The following is a 16,836-nucleotide window of genomic DNA, read 5'->3' as shown; positions in this document are numbered from 1 at the left end:
GTACAAACGGAGCGGCTGTTCTTTTGAGTGGCTTTGACTCATCGGAGTAAAGCACCTGGGAAGCTTCTCTTTTTGTTCTTATTCATTTATGCCTCGCCTGCTAGGGCATCAGAGACTTCCGGCCTCCCGGAAAACCACATCCGCACCAGATATACCGAGTTGCAGTTCCTATGAGAACGTATTAAGGAACTGGAGCTGCAGCTCGACGATCTTCGGCACATCCGGGAGAACGAGGGGGTGAATGACAGGAGCTCCAGGGAGGTAGTCACCTCAGGGTTGCAGGAGATAGGGTAACTGAGTCACTGTCAGGAGAAGGAAGGGAAATGCACAGCCAGTGCAGAGTACACCTGCGGCCCCTCCCCTTAAAAATAAGTATACCACTTCAGAGACTTTTGAGGGAGACAGCCACGGCGACAACTCTCTGGCAAGGAGTCTGCTGCTGTGGCTCAGAAGAGCAGAGAGGTGAACAGGACTGCAGTGATGATAGGAGATCTGTGCTCAGAGGAACAGAGAGACGAGATTCTGTGGGTGCGATTGGGACACCCGGATGGTATGGCGCCTCCCAGGTGCCAGGGTCTCGTATTGGGTCCATGGCATTCTCAAGGGGAAGGGTGAGCAGCCAGAAGTTTTGGTACATATTGGCACCAATGACATAGGCAGACAAGGTGAGGGAGGTCCTTTAGAGAGATTTTAAGGTGCTGGGTAGAAAGCTGAAAAGCAGGACCTCCTGGGAAGTGATCCCTGGATTGCTGCCTGTGCCACATGCTGGTGAGGGTAAGAATAGGATGAATTGGCAGGGGAATACGTGACTGAGGAACTGGTGCAGCAGGCAGGGGTTCAGGTTTATGGATCATTGGGATCTTGTCTGGGGAAGGTACAACCTATACAAAAGGGATGCGTTACACCTGAACCCAAGGGGGACCAATATCCTCGCGGACAAGTTTGCTAGGGTTGTTTAGGAGGGTTTAAGTTAATCTGGCAGGATAATGGGGACCAGAGTGATAGTGCTGAGAATGAGGTCGTTCGTTTACAAACAAAGGCAATGTGTAGTGAAACTCCTAGCAAGGAGAGACTGTTGGTAGGGCAAAATTGCGGTCAACAGGATGAGTTGCAATGTAAAAGGTGGACAAAATCAGAAGGTGTGAAATCAGGACTAAGGCACAACGAACTTGTAGCACAGTTACAGATGGATATGTATGACATTGTGAGCATAACCGAATCATGGCTGAAAGGAGATTATAGTTGGGAGCTTAACATCCAAGGATACACATAGTATTGAAAGGACAAGTGGGTGGGGAGAGGGGGTGGTATTGCTGTTTGTAAAAAATCAATTCCAATCAGTAGGAAGAGGTGACATAGGGCCAGAAGGAGTTGAATTGTTGTGGGTAGAGCTAAGGAACTGCAAGGGTAAAAAGACCCTGATAGTAGTTGTACGTAGACCCCCAATCATTAGTAAGGATGTGGTCTACAAATTACAACAGGAGATAGAAAATACTTACAAATAGGGCAATGTTACAATAGTCATGGGGATTTCAATATGCAGGCAGATTTGGAAAATCAGGTTGGTGCTGGAATCCAGGAGGGTGGAGTTTCTATAATGCCCACAAGATGGCTTTTCAGAGCAGTATGTGGTTGAACCCATTAGGGGATCAGCTATTCAGCAATGAATGTTGTGCAATGAACCAGAACTGATTAGAGAGCTTAAGGTAAAAGAACACTTAGGGGATGGTGATGACCATCCCCTAAATGTTCGAATTCACCTTGAAATTTGAGAAGGAAAAGCTAAAGTCAGACGTATCAGCATTAGAGTGGAGTAAAGGGAATTGCAGAGGAATGAGAGGATCGATTGGAAAATAACACTGGCAGGAATGATGGAAGAGCAGCAATGGCTAGAGTTTTTGGAAGCAATTTGGAAGGCACAAGATATATACATCCCGATGAGGAAGATGTACCCTAAAGACAAGATGATACACCCATGGCTAACAAGAGAATTCAAAGCCATCATAAAAGCCAAGTGAGGGCATATAATAGAGAAAAATTAGTGGGAAGTTAGATGATTGTGAAGCTTTTAAAAACCATCAGAAGACAAATAAAAAGTCATTAAGAAGGAAAAGAGGGAATACAAAAGTTTCTTCAAATACATAAAGTGTAAAAGAGAGGCAAACGTGGATATTGGACCACTGGAAAATGATGCTGAAGAGATAGTAATGGGGGACAAGGAAATGTCGGACAAGCTTATTCATGCATCAGTTCTCACTGTGGAAGACTCTAGCAGTGTGGTGGATATTCAAGAGCGTCTAGGGGCAGAAGTGTGTGAAGTTGGCATTACTAGGGAGAAGGTTCCTTGGAAGCTGAAAAGTCTGAAGGTAGATAAGTCACCTGGACCAAATGGTGTACACCCCAGGGTTCTGAAAGAGGTGGCTGAAGACACATTGAAAGTTTAGTAATGATCTTTCATGAATTACAGTATTAGATTCTGGAATTATTCCAGAAGACTGGAAAATTGTGACTGTCACTCCACTCTTCAAGAAGGAATAGAGGCAGAAAAAAGGAAATCATAGGCCAATTAGTCTGACCTCAGTATTTGGGATGATGGTGGAGTTGATTAAGGATGTGGTCTGAGGGTACTGGTAGGCACATGATAAAAAGGCTGTAGTCAGCATGATTTCCTCAGGGAAAACCTTGCCTGACAAATCTGTTGAAATTCTTTGAAGAAATAACAAGCAGGATAGACAAAGGAGAATCAGTGGATGCTGTATTCTTGGATTTTCAGAAAGCCTTTGACAAGATGCCATACATGAGGCTGCTTAACAAATTAAGAGCCCATGGTATTACAGGAATGACACTAGCATGGATAAAGCAGTGGCTGATTGGCAGGAAGCAAAATGTGGGATAAAAGGAGTCATTTCTGATTGGTTATCAGTGACTAGTGGTGTTCCACAGGGGTCTATGTTGGGACCATTTCTTTTTACATTATATGTCAATGACTTGAATGATGGAATTGATGGCTTTGTTGCAAAGTTTGTGGATGATAAGTGGTGGGGCAGGCAGTTTTGCGGAAGTAGAGAGGCTATAGAAGGACTTAGATTAGAAGAATGGGCAAAGTAGTGGCAGATGGTATATGGTGTTGGAAAGTATATGGTCAAGTACTTTGGTAGAAGAAATAAAAGGGTAGACTATTTTCTAAATGGAGAGAAAATTCAAAAACCTGAGGTGCAAGGTGACTTGGGAGTCTGTGTGCAGGATTCCCTAAATGTTAATTTGCAGGTTGAGTCGGTAGTGAGGAAGGCAAATGCAATGTTAGAGGACTGGGATATAAAAGCAAGGAAGTAAAGTTGAGACTTTATAAAGCACTGGTGAGGCCTCGTCTGGAGTATTCTGAGTAGTTTTGCGCCCCTTATCTTAGACAGGATGTGTTGAAACTGTAGAGGGTTCAAAGGAAGTTCACGAAAATGATTCCAGGATTGAACTGTTTATCATATGAAGAGTATATGATGACTTTGGCCCTATATTCACTGCAATTCAGAAGGATGAGGAGTGACTTAATTGAAACCTATTGAATGTTGAAAGCCCTAGATAGAGTGGATGTGCAGAGGATGTTTCCTGTGGTGGGAGAGTCTAAGACCAGAGGACACATCCTCAGAATAGAGGGGTGTTATTTTGGAAAGGGAATGAGAAAGAATATCTTTACCCAGAGAGTGGTGAATATGTGGAATCATTGCCACAGGCATCTACAGACTCCAAGTCTTTATGTATATTTAAGGCAGAGGCTGATAGATTCTTGACTGGTCAGGGCATGAAAGGGTATGGGGAGAAGGCAGGAGATTGGGTGTTTTGCCCTTAAGGAATTCATTTAGTTTATCATATTTTTGCTTTAGTAGTTCATTTGTAATCATTTTCTAGTTAAAGTTAAGGTTGTTGAAAGTAAATTCGTTGTCTGTGATATATCGCGGCATGCGATGACGTCACATCCGGTTTCGCTGCGTCCTGTGGGAAGATACCGGTGTGGAGAAATGGGAAGGAGGGGGCTTGTGTGTGCGGGATCAGCGCGAGAAAAGTTTTCTTTCTACGCACTAGGAACATCATAGAAGCAACGCCGTAAGTACATAAGATAATCGATATGTTGAAATAAAAATGTTAACGCTGATTCTGTTAAAAGTAATGACGGTTGATAAAGTTTATGTTTTTTGTTATTTAAAGAGTTGTGGATAGTTTGTGTTGAAGTGTATTTAAAGCAGTTGATGGCGTAGGTAGATTCTGACTGTATGTTGTACTTTAATGTAATCTAGTTTGTTGTAGTTTTATTTTTGCAAGTATTTATGATGTAAACGTGATGCCAAGAAGGAAACAAATACTGTTTTTGAATTGTTTTATCAACAGTTTTCACCATACGTTAATGTGGAAGAGTGAACAGTAAACGGTTAATCTTACTGGGATCGTGCCTCATTGACTGGTTTATACTTGGTGTTTAGTTCAGAATTTTTACACCTGTGCGAGAATGCTACAGTGAAAAGGCAGCATTACCAGGTGTTTCAAGTGCTACAATGGCATCGTGATCCAGCGTCAAGTCATTGCCATCCAGCGCCAGGAGCAGTAGGGCATCAACAAATAAGACTGCCCATGCAAGAGCTAAAGCAGAAACTGCTAAGGTGCGAGTGTCATATGCTGAACAGGAAGCAAAATTGAAAATGGAAAAGGCTGCCAGAGAAGCGGAAAACCAGTTGTAAAAGGTTAGGATAGAGTCAGAGTTAGAAGTGCTGATGCTATACCGAGAAGCCGAAGCTGCCTGGGTGGAAGCAGAGATATTAGAAAATACTGAAGGAATGCACGTTCTGGAAGAAGTAAAATCTACTTCAGAAAGGACCAGATTGGAACGCACTAGTAACTACGTCCAATCTCAAATGGATTTGAAGAGTAATTCTTCCTCCCTATACTTATATGATAAAATCCCATTTCACGAGGAGTCAAAGAGAGGCCCAACTGCATCACATCCATCTGAGGAAGATAATTTACCCTTGCAAATTTGCGACAAATTCAAGAATGAAAGGGCTGATGACAAATACTTCTCGACACCAAACTTACCAGATTTGGTGAGAGGGGAGGCAAAGGCTGAATTCAGAACAGCAAATCCCATAACAAATGTACACCCTCAGTCATATATCCACCGACATACTCCCCCAGCCAGCACGCTACTTGCATTTGAACCCATGGCACAGTATTTAACATGATGAGATCTCATCACTTCAGGACTATACCAGTTTGACGATAAGCCTGAAAATTACCGTGCATGGTACTCCTCATTCGCCAACGCTATCCACGGAGTCCAGCTCAGAGCAACCCAAGAGTTGGATCTTATGACAAAATGGCTGGGAAAAGAATCATGCGAACAAGTGAGATGCATACGTTCAGTGTACATCAACAACCCCGAGCTAGCCTTACACAAAGCATGGGAGAGACTTCAGGAGTGCTATGCGGCCCCTGAAATTATTGAAGCTGCACTATTCTGACGTGTGGAAAATTTTCCTGAGGCGTCAGCCAAGGACCACACTAAGCTAGGAGAGCTCGGAGATCTACTCATGGAGATTGAAGGCGCTAAAGAAGACGGCTATTTAACTGGCCTGTCATATTTAGATACTTCATATGGAATTAGACCAGTCGTGGAAAAAATTCCATTTGGGCTGCAGGAAAGGTGCGTGTCTGTTGGGTCAGAGTACAAGGAAAAGAACGATGGTCGATTTCCTCCCTTTGAGTATTTCACTAGGTTTGTGTGCAAGGAGGCGAAGAAGCGAAACGACCATAGCTTCATGAGTCAAGGTAGCAGTACAATTCACATCAAGCCAGTTAACTCCACTTCGAATAATTTTAACATCAATAAACCTGTCTCAGTGTGTAAAACTGAAGTCTCTACAACTAACAATGACCCTAGCAAGAATTGTCCATTGCACAACAAACCCCACCCCCTCAAAAAATGCGGAACGTTTACGGAAAAACCCCTTGAAGAGAGGATGGCCCTTCTCAAGGAGAAAAAAATACGTTTTAAATGCTGTTCCTCAACCTCTCACCTTGCTAGAGAGTGTATGATCCCCATGAGGTGCTCGGAATGTAATAGCACTAATCACGATGGGGCCATGCACTCTGGCCCGTTACCGCAAACCGACAAAGCTCCTTCACCCTCACAAGAGGACAGCGGGGAGGGAGAGGATCACCACAAGACAACTGTTGTCAGCTTGAGCTGCACAGAAGTTTGCGGTCAAGGTCAGTCAAGCCATTCTTGTTCAAAGATCTGCCTCACTAAGGTGTACCCTAAGGGAGCCAAAGACAAGGCCATCAAAGCCTATGTAATTCTGGACGACCAGAGCAATCGCTCACTAGTCAGACCAGAGTTCTTCAACTTGTTCAACGTAGAGAGTAATCAGTTCCCATACTACCTTAGAACTTGCTCAGGCAGCGTGGAAACTTATGGGAGGAAGGCAGGAAGCTTCCAGTTCGAGTCGCTGGATGGTAAAGTTGTCATCTGTCCCCCTCCACTCTTAGAGTGCAATGAAATTTTGAATAACCGCACTGAGATCCCGACGCCAAGTGCAGTGCTACACCAGCCACATCTCCACCACATCGCCAAGCACATCCCAGAACTGGACCCAAAAGCAGAAATACTCCTGTTACTAGGAAGAGACGTTCTCCAGGTGCACAAGGTCAGGCAGCAGGTCAATGGACCACACAACGTCCCCTTTGCCCAATGCCTGGATCTGGGCTGGGTGGTGATAGGAGAGGTGTTTCTTGGCAATGTACACAAACCGACAGTTAACACATTTAAGACCAATGTGCTAGAGAGTGGCCGCCATTCAACTTTTCAACCCTGCATAAGCTACATGTGTATCAAGGAAGCACAACAGGGCTTTAACAAGTGTACTAAAGTAACTGACAAGACACTGGGACAGTCAGTCTTCACTCAAACTGAGCATGATAATAAACTTGCTCCATCAGCACAAGATGCCATCTTCTTAAAAATAATGGACACCAAGGTCTTCAGAGACGAAGCAACTAACTGGGTCGCCCCACTACCTTTCAGAGAACCACGCCAGCGCTTGCCAAACAACAAAGAGCAGGCAGTCAAGCGGTTCACGTCTTTGCAAAAAAAACCCTGAAAAGGAAACCTGAGATGCAGCAACAATACATAGCATTTATGGAGAAGATCTTCGCTAATGGACATGCTGAAGTAGCACCGCCACTGAGGGAAGGCGAGGAGTGCTGGTACCTCCCAACGTTTGGGGTTTACCACCCACAAAAGCCCAATCAGATCAGGGTGGTCTTTGACTTCAGTGCTCAGTGCGCTGGTATCTCCCTTAATGACGTGCTCCTCACAGGCCCCGACCTCAACAATACCCTTCTCGGGGTCCTGCTGCGCTTCCGGAAGGAGAAGGTTGCAATCTTAGCGGACATCCAGCAGATGTTCCATTGCTTCTTAGTACAGGAAGATCATCGCAATTTCCTCCATTTCTTATGGCACAAGGACAATGACATTAACAAGGAAGTCATTGAGTACTGGATGGAAGTCCACGTTTTCGGCAATAGTCCATCACCTGCTGTGGCCATCTATGGGCTGCGAAGAGCCATCAGAGAGGGTGCACAGGAGCACGGCGATGACACCGTCAAGTTTGTAGAAAGGCACTTCTATGTCGATGATGGCTTGGTATCACTACAGAAAGAAGACGAAGCAATCGATCTGCTCCGACGTACACAAGCCGCACTCGCTGAGTCAAAGCTCCACTTGCACAAGTTCGCATCAAACTGTCAGGCAGTAATGGAGGCCTTTCCACACGATGACTGTGCTCCGGCAATCAAAGACCTAGATCCAGATGGAGAAACCATACCCACACAAAGGAGCTTGGGTCTCCTTTGGGAGATTACAACTGACACATTCACATTCTCCGTGCCGAACGTGATCAAGCCATTCACCCGCCATGGAGTTCTCTCCACTGTCAACAGTGTTTTCGATCCCTTGGGTCCACTGGCGCCAGTTACGATCCAGGGAAGAGTCCTTCTCAGAGAACTTACCTCTGAGCTCTCCGATTGGGATACTCCTCTACCAGAAAACAAGCTAAACAAGTGGGAGGCTTGGAGAGATTCACTTCAAGATCTAAAACAGTTTCGTATCTCACGTAGGTGCACTGTGGACGAATTGGCCCAGGCAAAGGATGTCATCCTTAAAGCAACTCAAAGAGCAGTTTTTACAAGGGAGTTTTCGGCCCTCCAAGTTAATAAACCAATACCAAAGGACAGCCCTTTGAGGAAAGGGCTGAAGAACGATCTTATTTGCATTGGAGGCCGGTTAATACACTCTCGCCTTTCAGCTGCAGAAAAGAGCCCAGTAATCCTGCCCAAAGACAGCCATGTGTCCTTATTGCTCACTCGCCATCACCATGAACAGGTAAGGCATCAGGGCCGTCACCTGACGGAAGAAGCAATCAGGGCAGCAAGACTGTGAATCTTGGGAGGCAAAACACTGATCAATTCAGTACTCCACAAATGTGTAATCTGCAGGAAACTGCGAGGGAAGATGGAAGCTCAACGTATGGCGGACCTCCCACCAGAACGCCTCAAAGCCTGCCCTCCTTTTACATATGTGGGGCTCGATGTATTTGGTCCCTGGACTATCACTACGAGACGCACCAGAGGAGGACAAGCAGAGAGCAAGCGGTGGGCCATCATGTTCAGCTGCATGAGTTCGAGAGCGGTTCACATTGAGGTCATCGAATCTTTGGATACTTTCAGCTGCATTAACGCTCTCAGGTGCTTCTTTGCACTAAGAGGCCCTGCAAAACAGTTAAGGTCTGATTGCAGCACCAACTTTGTTGGAGCGTCCAAGGAACTCAGGATGGACAAAGGTACCTCAGTGAGCAGGGATACAACTGGGAGTTCAACACACCACACGCCTCTCACACGGGAGGCTCACGGGAGCGGATGATTGGTATCGTCAGAAGGATCCTGGATTCAATGTTTCTGCAGCAACACACCCAACTGACCCACGAAGTACTGTGCACACTAATGGCAGAGGTCACAGCCATTATAAATGCACGACCACTCCTACCTGTCTCTTCTGACCCAGAAAGCCCCTTTATACTCTCACCATTAATGCTCCTTACGCAGAAGACAGGAGCTCCCCCTCCACCTGGGGACTTCTCAGATAAGGACTTAGACACAAAGCAATGGAGACAGGTTCAGACTCTGGCAAATCGGTTCTGGACTCGTTGGAGACATGAATATCTACCTTTGTTGCAACACAGACAGAAGTGGACAGAACTTCATAGGAATCTTCAAGTTGGAGATTTAGTCCTGCTCAGGGACAAGCAAATCGCCTGCAACTGCTGGCCAATGGCCAGAATCACTGCTACATTCCCTAGTAGGGATGGACATGTCAGGAAGGTTGAGTTGAAAACTTCTGACCAAGGTGATGTGAAAATGTACCAAAGGCCAGTTGCAGAAGTCATTCTACTTCTACCTAAGGACTGATTTAGAGACTGAAGTTTTGTATTATGTTCATAGTGACCTTACAAAGGTCAGGCGGGGAGTGTGTTGCCCTTAAGGCATTCGTTTAGTTTATTATATTTTCGCTTTAGTAATTTGTTTGTAATCATTTTCTAGTTAAAGTTAAGGTTGTTGAAAGTAAATTCGTTGTCTGTGATATATCGCGGCATGCGATGTCGTCACACCCGGTTTCGCTGTGTCCTGTGGGAAGATACCGGTTTGGAGAAACGGGAAGGAGGGGGCCTGTGTGTGCAGGGTCAGCGCGAGAAAAGTTTTCTTTCTATGCACTAGAAACATCATAGAAGCAACGCCATAAGTTCATAAGATAATCGATGTGTTGAAGTAAAAATGTTAATGCTCATTCTGTTAGAAGTAATGACGGTTGATAAAGTTTATGTTCTTTGTTATTTAAAGAGTTGCAGATAGTTTGTGTTGAAGTGTATTTAAAGCAGTTGATGGCGTAGGTAGATTCTGACTGTATGTTGTACTTTAATGTAATCTAGTTTGTTGTAGTTTTATTTTTGCAAGTATTTATGATGTAAATGTGATGCCAAGAAGGAAACAAATACTGTTTTTGAATTGTTTTATCAACAGTTTTCACCATACGTTAATGTGGAAGAGTGAACAGTAAACGGTTAATCTTACTGGAACCGCGCCTCATTGACCGGTTTATACTTGGTGTTTAGTTCAGAGTTTTTACACCTGTGCGAGAACACTACATTGGGGTTGAGAGGAAAATTGGATCAGCCATGATGAAATGGTGGAGCAGACTCAATGGGCCAAATGGCCTAATTCTGCTCCTATATCTATTGGTATTATGGACTCTGAGCAACATTAGGGGAGAGTAAAGAACAATTTTTGATCTGCTGTGTTTGATTATAAGGATCAATTGTGATGTTTTTATTTGGAGTCAAATTGCATTTGTCAAACAGGGTGATGAGGCAAGAGCAATGGTAACTTCATCTAATCAGGTGCTTAAAGAGGGTACTATTCTTAAGTACATACATGCATAATAGAATTTTGAAACAAAATAATTCATTAGAGTATTTGCCATTAGCAAGAATTATTGAAGATTTCTGCTAGACTTTGTAGCTTCAAAACATTAAACTAATTCAAGGAGGACGCCAGAGTCTGGGTATGTGGGTCTAGCTTTTGTGATGGACGCACATGTCACATGGTAGTGTGATGGCATATGCAATTAATGCATTTTTACATATAAACCTGTAATTAATTATTTAAATGAACAAGAATGCTTAATTAAACAATTTTCTGTATATATACAAGATTATTCAAATATTACTGAAATATTAAATACATAATAATTACTCAGTAGCTTTGCATACTTATATAATATGAAATATTAAAGGGACATTTGTATCAATATAAGTAAAAAAGAAGAATGAACTGCAATTTGCCATTATGTACATTGTTGGTGATATAATTACTTGTTTAGTTGGCTTTCTATGGATAATTCAATTTCAGGTCAATGACTTAAATCTTAGCATTGGTTTTGCTGTAAGTCCCTAGCCATAGTGTTTCATTAAATACAACGGGACTCAGAAAGGGAGCTGCAGTCTCCTACCCCACCAAATGCAGCATGCTGCAGTCTTGCTTAATTCTTCCTCTCAACCCAAATATTTCAAGATGTCACGAGTAAAATTTTCACACTGACCGTGATGCGAATAAGGTCTGCACGTGCCAGAACGACAAGAGAAGGAAAATGGAAAGACATGCTAGGCAAGAATGACATGGATAACAATGCACCTGCCATAAACAGATAAAAGTGCTTTACGACATCGTGACGAAGACAGAACAACATGCTTTAGAAGGAGTCGGAAATCCAAACAAAAGAATATTATAAATAATCGGTCATGTAATTGATAATGACCAATTATAAATTGTTCACATTAAGTTAAACAGCATTAGGAAGCCACACCTCATAAGGATTACCTCCGAGTTTAGGTTTGGGATCTTCGAGTTTCAGGAGTTCTGACCTGCTGATAATTCTTTCATTCCTTACTCCCTGTTGCCCACACAACTTCCGCTCCTATAATGGATACTATCAAGACAGATCCAGGTCAACCCAGGGGAAACATTGATGTCATTAAGGATTTACATCACAACATTTTTAATATTTTCCTGCCCTTTGCACACCAGAACTGATTAGATTACATTGCTCAAAGTCAGAGACATAAATCACTTTATTAAATAATTTTGAGGAGGAGATATATGGGCAGTCCTCTCTGAATTACAGGATTGCCTCACTTTGCACAAATACGTTGAAAGGTTTTTGCAAACAAGGCTTGTCTTCAACTTAGGACTGACCTGCTGGTAGAGAATAGATTTCAAAGTCATTAATATTTCCCCAGAATGTCAGAACCTGAGTGGTTTCAGCTGACAGAACAATCCTCTCCAGACTCTGTTCCACTTTGAGGACACTCACAGCTCCCAGAGTCAAGTATGGTTAGGGTCACGGCCAGAGGTATTTAGCATAGTTTTCTGATTCTGATTACACTTCATACTTCTGTGTAATAATTTCTGCTTGCCTGTTGCAGCTTCGTGAAATAATTCACACAGAGCCTTTAACTATTTCAAGATATAAAAATGTGGAGTGATTCTGGTTAATTATTAATTGCATTTATCACTTGCGAACTTGAAGGTGAGAGCTTTGCATTAAAGAGTGATTTATCATTTTCCTCAGGCGTATTCCAATGTGCTGTAGATAGAATTAATGACCCTGAGGGCCGGTTGTTAAATAAGAATATAATGGCCTATTTACACATAGGCCAAAAGGAGTACTGATTTAAAAATAAATTCTCAAAATGAATCTGAAGGTGCCAAGGCGACTTTTTGTTTCTCTTGGTTGCCCACATTGGAGAACCAATACTAGGGGAGAGGTTCAGTGGAGCTAGAGCTGATGTGATTCATTTGTTTGTTATGTGCCATGTCATAGGACGTGACTTTCCATGACCATGATTGTTCTCGGTAAAGCTTTCTACAGAGGTGGTTTGCCATTGCCTTCTTCTGGGCAGTATCTTTCCAAGACGGGTGACTCCAGCTATTATCAATACTCTTCAGAGATTGACTCCCTGGTGTCAGTGGCCACATAACCAGGACTTGTGACCTATGTTCCCTCTAAGCTGTGCACATATGCAAGCGCACACACATTTTTCAACCAGCGCACAAAGGAAATTAATGTGCACACAAAAGGTTAGTTACCTAAAATAATGTAGTAATTAATAATTATATTTATTGAAAATAATCTTTTAGCTAAATGTTTCTGTTAACTAGTTAGTTGGGTTTTCAAATACCACAATGCACGTCACTAATTTACGTCACCTCACCTTTCCTGTTCCGGTTTGTTCAGCTGCAACACAGCAGCAGCTGTCTTTGGCGGACAGTGTTCATATCATAAACTTCACAGTTGGCAATGAACAATTTAATGCCTTATGTCTAAAATATCATGATTTTCTAGCTGAAAATACTGTAGTAGTTAGACAGTTTAATGATCTCAAATTTTCCGTGCAGGAAAAAATTAAATCCAAACTGATTACAAACTTTGCTCAAAGGGTGGCATTTGTACTTCAAAATGAACAGTTTTGTGACCTTGCACAGTTGATGGATATTGGGGGAACCTTTCCTGAGTCTAGTGCAGATTGTGAGTGAGGTTTTAGCCTAATGAATCAACTCAAAAACAAGCTGAGAAACCGTTTAGGTGAATGTTTATGTTAATGAGAATCAAAAGCTATCAATTGGATGGAAGTTCTATTAGTCCAGATAGAGTTTACAAAGAATGGGTAAATGCCAGAGACAGGAGAGCGAAAAAATAACTGTGTGATTTAAATATGTATGTTATTTTGTGCAGTTTTATGTCAAATATTTTGTAAACCTGCATAAACTGCGCCACGTGTGCATTTAGTGAGCACATACTTTTGTCACAGGAAAAAAATTTTGCACAACTTTTTTTGCACATAATGACTACTAAAAATTAGAGGGAACATTGCTTGTGATATGCACCAGCTCATACGACCATACACCACTTGGTCCTATGCTTCACATGACCCTGATTGGGGGCAAAGCAGGTGCCACACCTTGCGCAAGCTAGTGGAGAGAAGGAGCATCTTATACCTTCTTTGGTAGAGACGTATTTCCACCCCTCCACTCCTTGATGTGGTAGCCTTTGTGAAAAGCATGTGGCTTACGGAGTTCAGTTCACCTCAGCGGAACTCAGATTTGAAAGTAGAGTGCAATGCAGGATCAATAGTATTAACAATCTGAGAATGAATTCTTAGATGATGTCTCTCTTGGTGATTTTCTCACGACAGTGTGGGGTATTGATGCAGTACTGAAGGAACAGTCTAAAATGTCAAGACAATGTGTACTTACTTATGACCACAAAGAAAAGGCCCTGAAGTAATTGAATCAGTATCATAGAATCAGAATGGAAGCAGACTCTGCTCCCCAAGTCTATATTAGCCTCTAATTACACCAGTGGTTCCTGATCTGGGGTCCATGGACCCCTCAGTTAATGGTAGGGGTCCATGGCATAAAAAAGTTGGGGAACTCCTGAATTTCACTAATCCTACTCTTTATTTTTCTGCAGATACCTCTCTGTTTCCTTCCTGCATCCACAGGTTTTACCACCAACCTGCACCCTCAGATCAATTCACAGTGGCTAACCTGTATAAACAGGAAAATCCAGAGAACTTTCAAATGGATTTTCCACCTGAACTTTCCAATGACGTTACAGATTTTTGACTGCATCACTCCATCCATAACATCAATCATAAACAAAGTTAAATTGGAAATGGGATCCAGTGCTTAAGTTAAATTGTTAAAATGGAGATTTGAAGATTTTCATATATTGAAGCACAACACAAGGAGGAACTGCAGGCTGGTTGTGTAACTAATTAAAGAGGCAATAATTCAATAGAGTGAAACAAGAAACAATAATTTAATAATTCTTCTATCAAGGCTGGCACTGAACTTCTTGATGTGTCCATTATGGCATGTGTCCCAAAGAAACCATGGCCTTAGACTAAATTGACTCTTCATTATATTCCAAGCCAATGCTGAGAGATTTTGCACTATGGTGCAAAAGGAAAGGTCAAACAACCTTGCTCCTACCAATGATTTGGTTGGCTTTAAAAAAATGCTCCTTGTTGTGACGACAGATTTGTCACTTAATTTTTACAATAAGGCTCACCCAACTGTTCTCTCCCTCATTTATGGGAATTGGAGTGAGGTTGCCATTGACTGACCTGATAAGAAGTTGCTAGCTGAAACTGAAATATATCAATATTTGCCATAGCCACATAGCTTGACTGTAAAAAAAATAATGAAATGTAATGAGTTCCTTTGTGTCAGGGGTTCCCAACTCTTTTTTACGCCACCTACTATTAATTGAAGGGTTCATGGACCCCACTTTGGGAACCCCTGCTTTAGATGTTGAAAAGGGTCCATTTGGAATGTTCAGGATTACACCTCCCAATTTCCCTCAACTTTTAACAATAAAGGAAGTAGTTTATTATGGCAATCAGTTTGGCCTTACTGCTGGGAGAAGATTTGAATTCAACTGTAACAGTATTTAATGCTACAAAAATCCAGTTTCATGGGAAATCTTGAGTTTACTACTTTCTCCTGTTTGGTATTTAATCTGAATGGCTTCAAGGTTATTTGAAAGGGCAGTGGAGAATTGTCTACTTTGGTGAATCTGGACTCACATATTAGTGGAATCAGATGGAATTTTTACAACCAATAACTTTATTATGACTATTCTTAGTTCTTCCTCCAGGAGTTAAAATTCCCCAGTTACTGCAGTGAGATTTGTAGACATCTCCAAATCAATATTCAAGGCTAGACTGACAATTTAACCATTATACTGTCATACTGCAACAGTTCTCCACCATGTTATCAGAGCCCACTTATAACTTGCGTTTGACTGCAGTGGGAAAATGTGCTCCATGCAGGTTTCAAAGCGATAGATGTCAATTTCCAAGTTTCCTAAAGTTAAGCAAAAAGTTGTCATCTTGCAGTTGAATTTGGAGAAATCCTGTTCTTTTTTCGGCTATAAGGCTTCAAACCCTCCAGGGACCATCTTTCAGATTTTTTTAATGAATAATGGAAAATACTCCCAGGGAAGAAGAACTATCCAAAGAGCACTTGGTGGGGCTGTTGAGCTACAAACTACTGGAATTCTTTTCTTGCTTTTTTTTCTCTCAAAATACCGTGATTACACAGATCCAGGCTTCTGTTCCCCTTGTCGATGGGCTCGAGGGCTACATTGGACTGCAGCGTTCAGTGTGACTGATGTACCCCTCCGCACTAAGCCTTTCCATGGGTGGACTGAATGAAGATGATGGACGTCTCTCTTGCTGCTCTAGTATTGAGTGAAACTCCTCCTGTCAGAAGCTGATCCTGTCTTCCAATACTGTCGTCACAAGCGTACAACTTTGCAAAGGGTCGCTGGTTGATTTTCAGGAGCGAGACCCCTGTATGATCTCTTCCCTGTCTAAGCAGTAACATCGTATTTTTTAAATAAGGCCATAAGACTTATGCCATTTGGCCCAATGAGTCAGCCATTTGATCGTTGCTGATTTATTTTCCCTATCAATCCTATTCTCCTGCTTTCTCCCCATAACTGTTAACATTCTTACTAATTAGGAACCTATCAGCCTCTGCTTTAAATATACTTGGCCTTCACAACTGCCTGTGGCATTGAATTCCACAGATTCACTACCCTCTGGCTAAAGAAGTTCCTCCTCATTTCTGTTCTAAAGGGACGTCCTTGTATTCTAAGTCTGTTCCCTCTGGTTCAAGTCTCTCCCTCTAATGGAAACATCATGTCCACTAGGCCTTTTAATATTCTGAGATTCCCCTCATTCTTCTAAATTTCAGCCAGTGCAGGTAATGTTCTTTACTTGTTAACTGTTTCATTGCTGAGGTCATTCTTGTAAACCTTCTCTGGGTCCGGTCCAGTGCCAGCATACCCTTTCTCACAATACGCCAAATGAGGGCCCGATCAATGCCTTATTATACCTCCGCATTACATCCTTACTTTCTTTTCTAGTTCTCTAGAAATGAATGGCAATACTATACCACCACCATTGCTGATGAACATGTTTGTTAAATGCATAGGTTACGAGCAAAGGAAAACTGGCTGGACTTGTTTAGAACTTCAGTGCAATTGTACTTTTTAGGGAGTTCAAAATCAAACCTACAAAAATGAGTGAAAATAGGGAAAAGAAAAATGCCAATATTTACAAAAGATGTCTACCAGAAAACACAATAATAGCTCATAGCAACCCCTAT

This window comes from Hypanus sabinus, chromosome 13 (assembly GCF_030144855.1).
Source record: "Hypanus sabinus isolate sHypSab1 chromosome 13, sHypSab1.hap1, whole genome shotgun sequence".
Taxonomy (NCBI): Eukaryota; Metazoa; Chordata; class Chondrichthyes; order Myliobatiformes; family Dasyatidae; genus Hypanus; species Hypanus sabinus.
Note: the sequence above shows the minus strand (reverse complement) of the source record.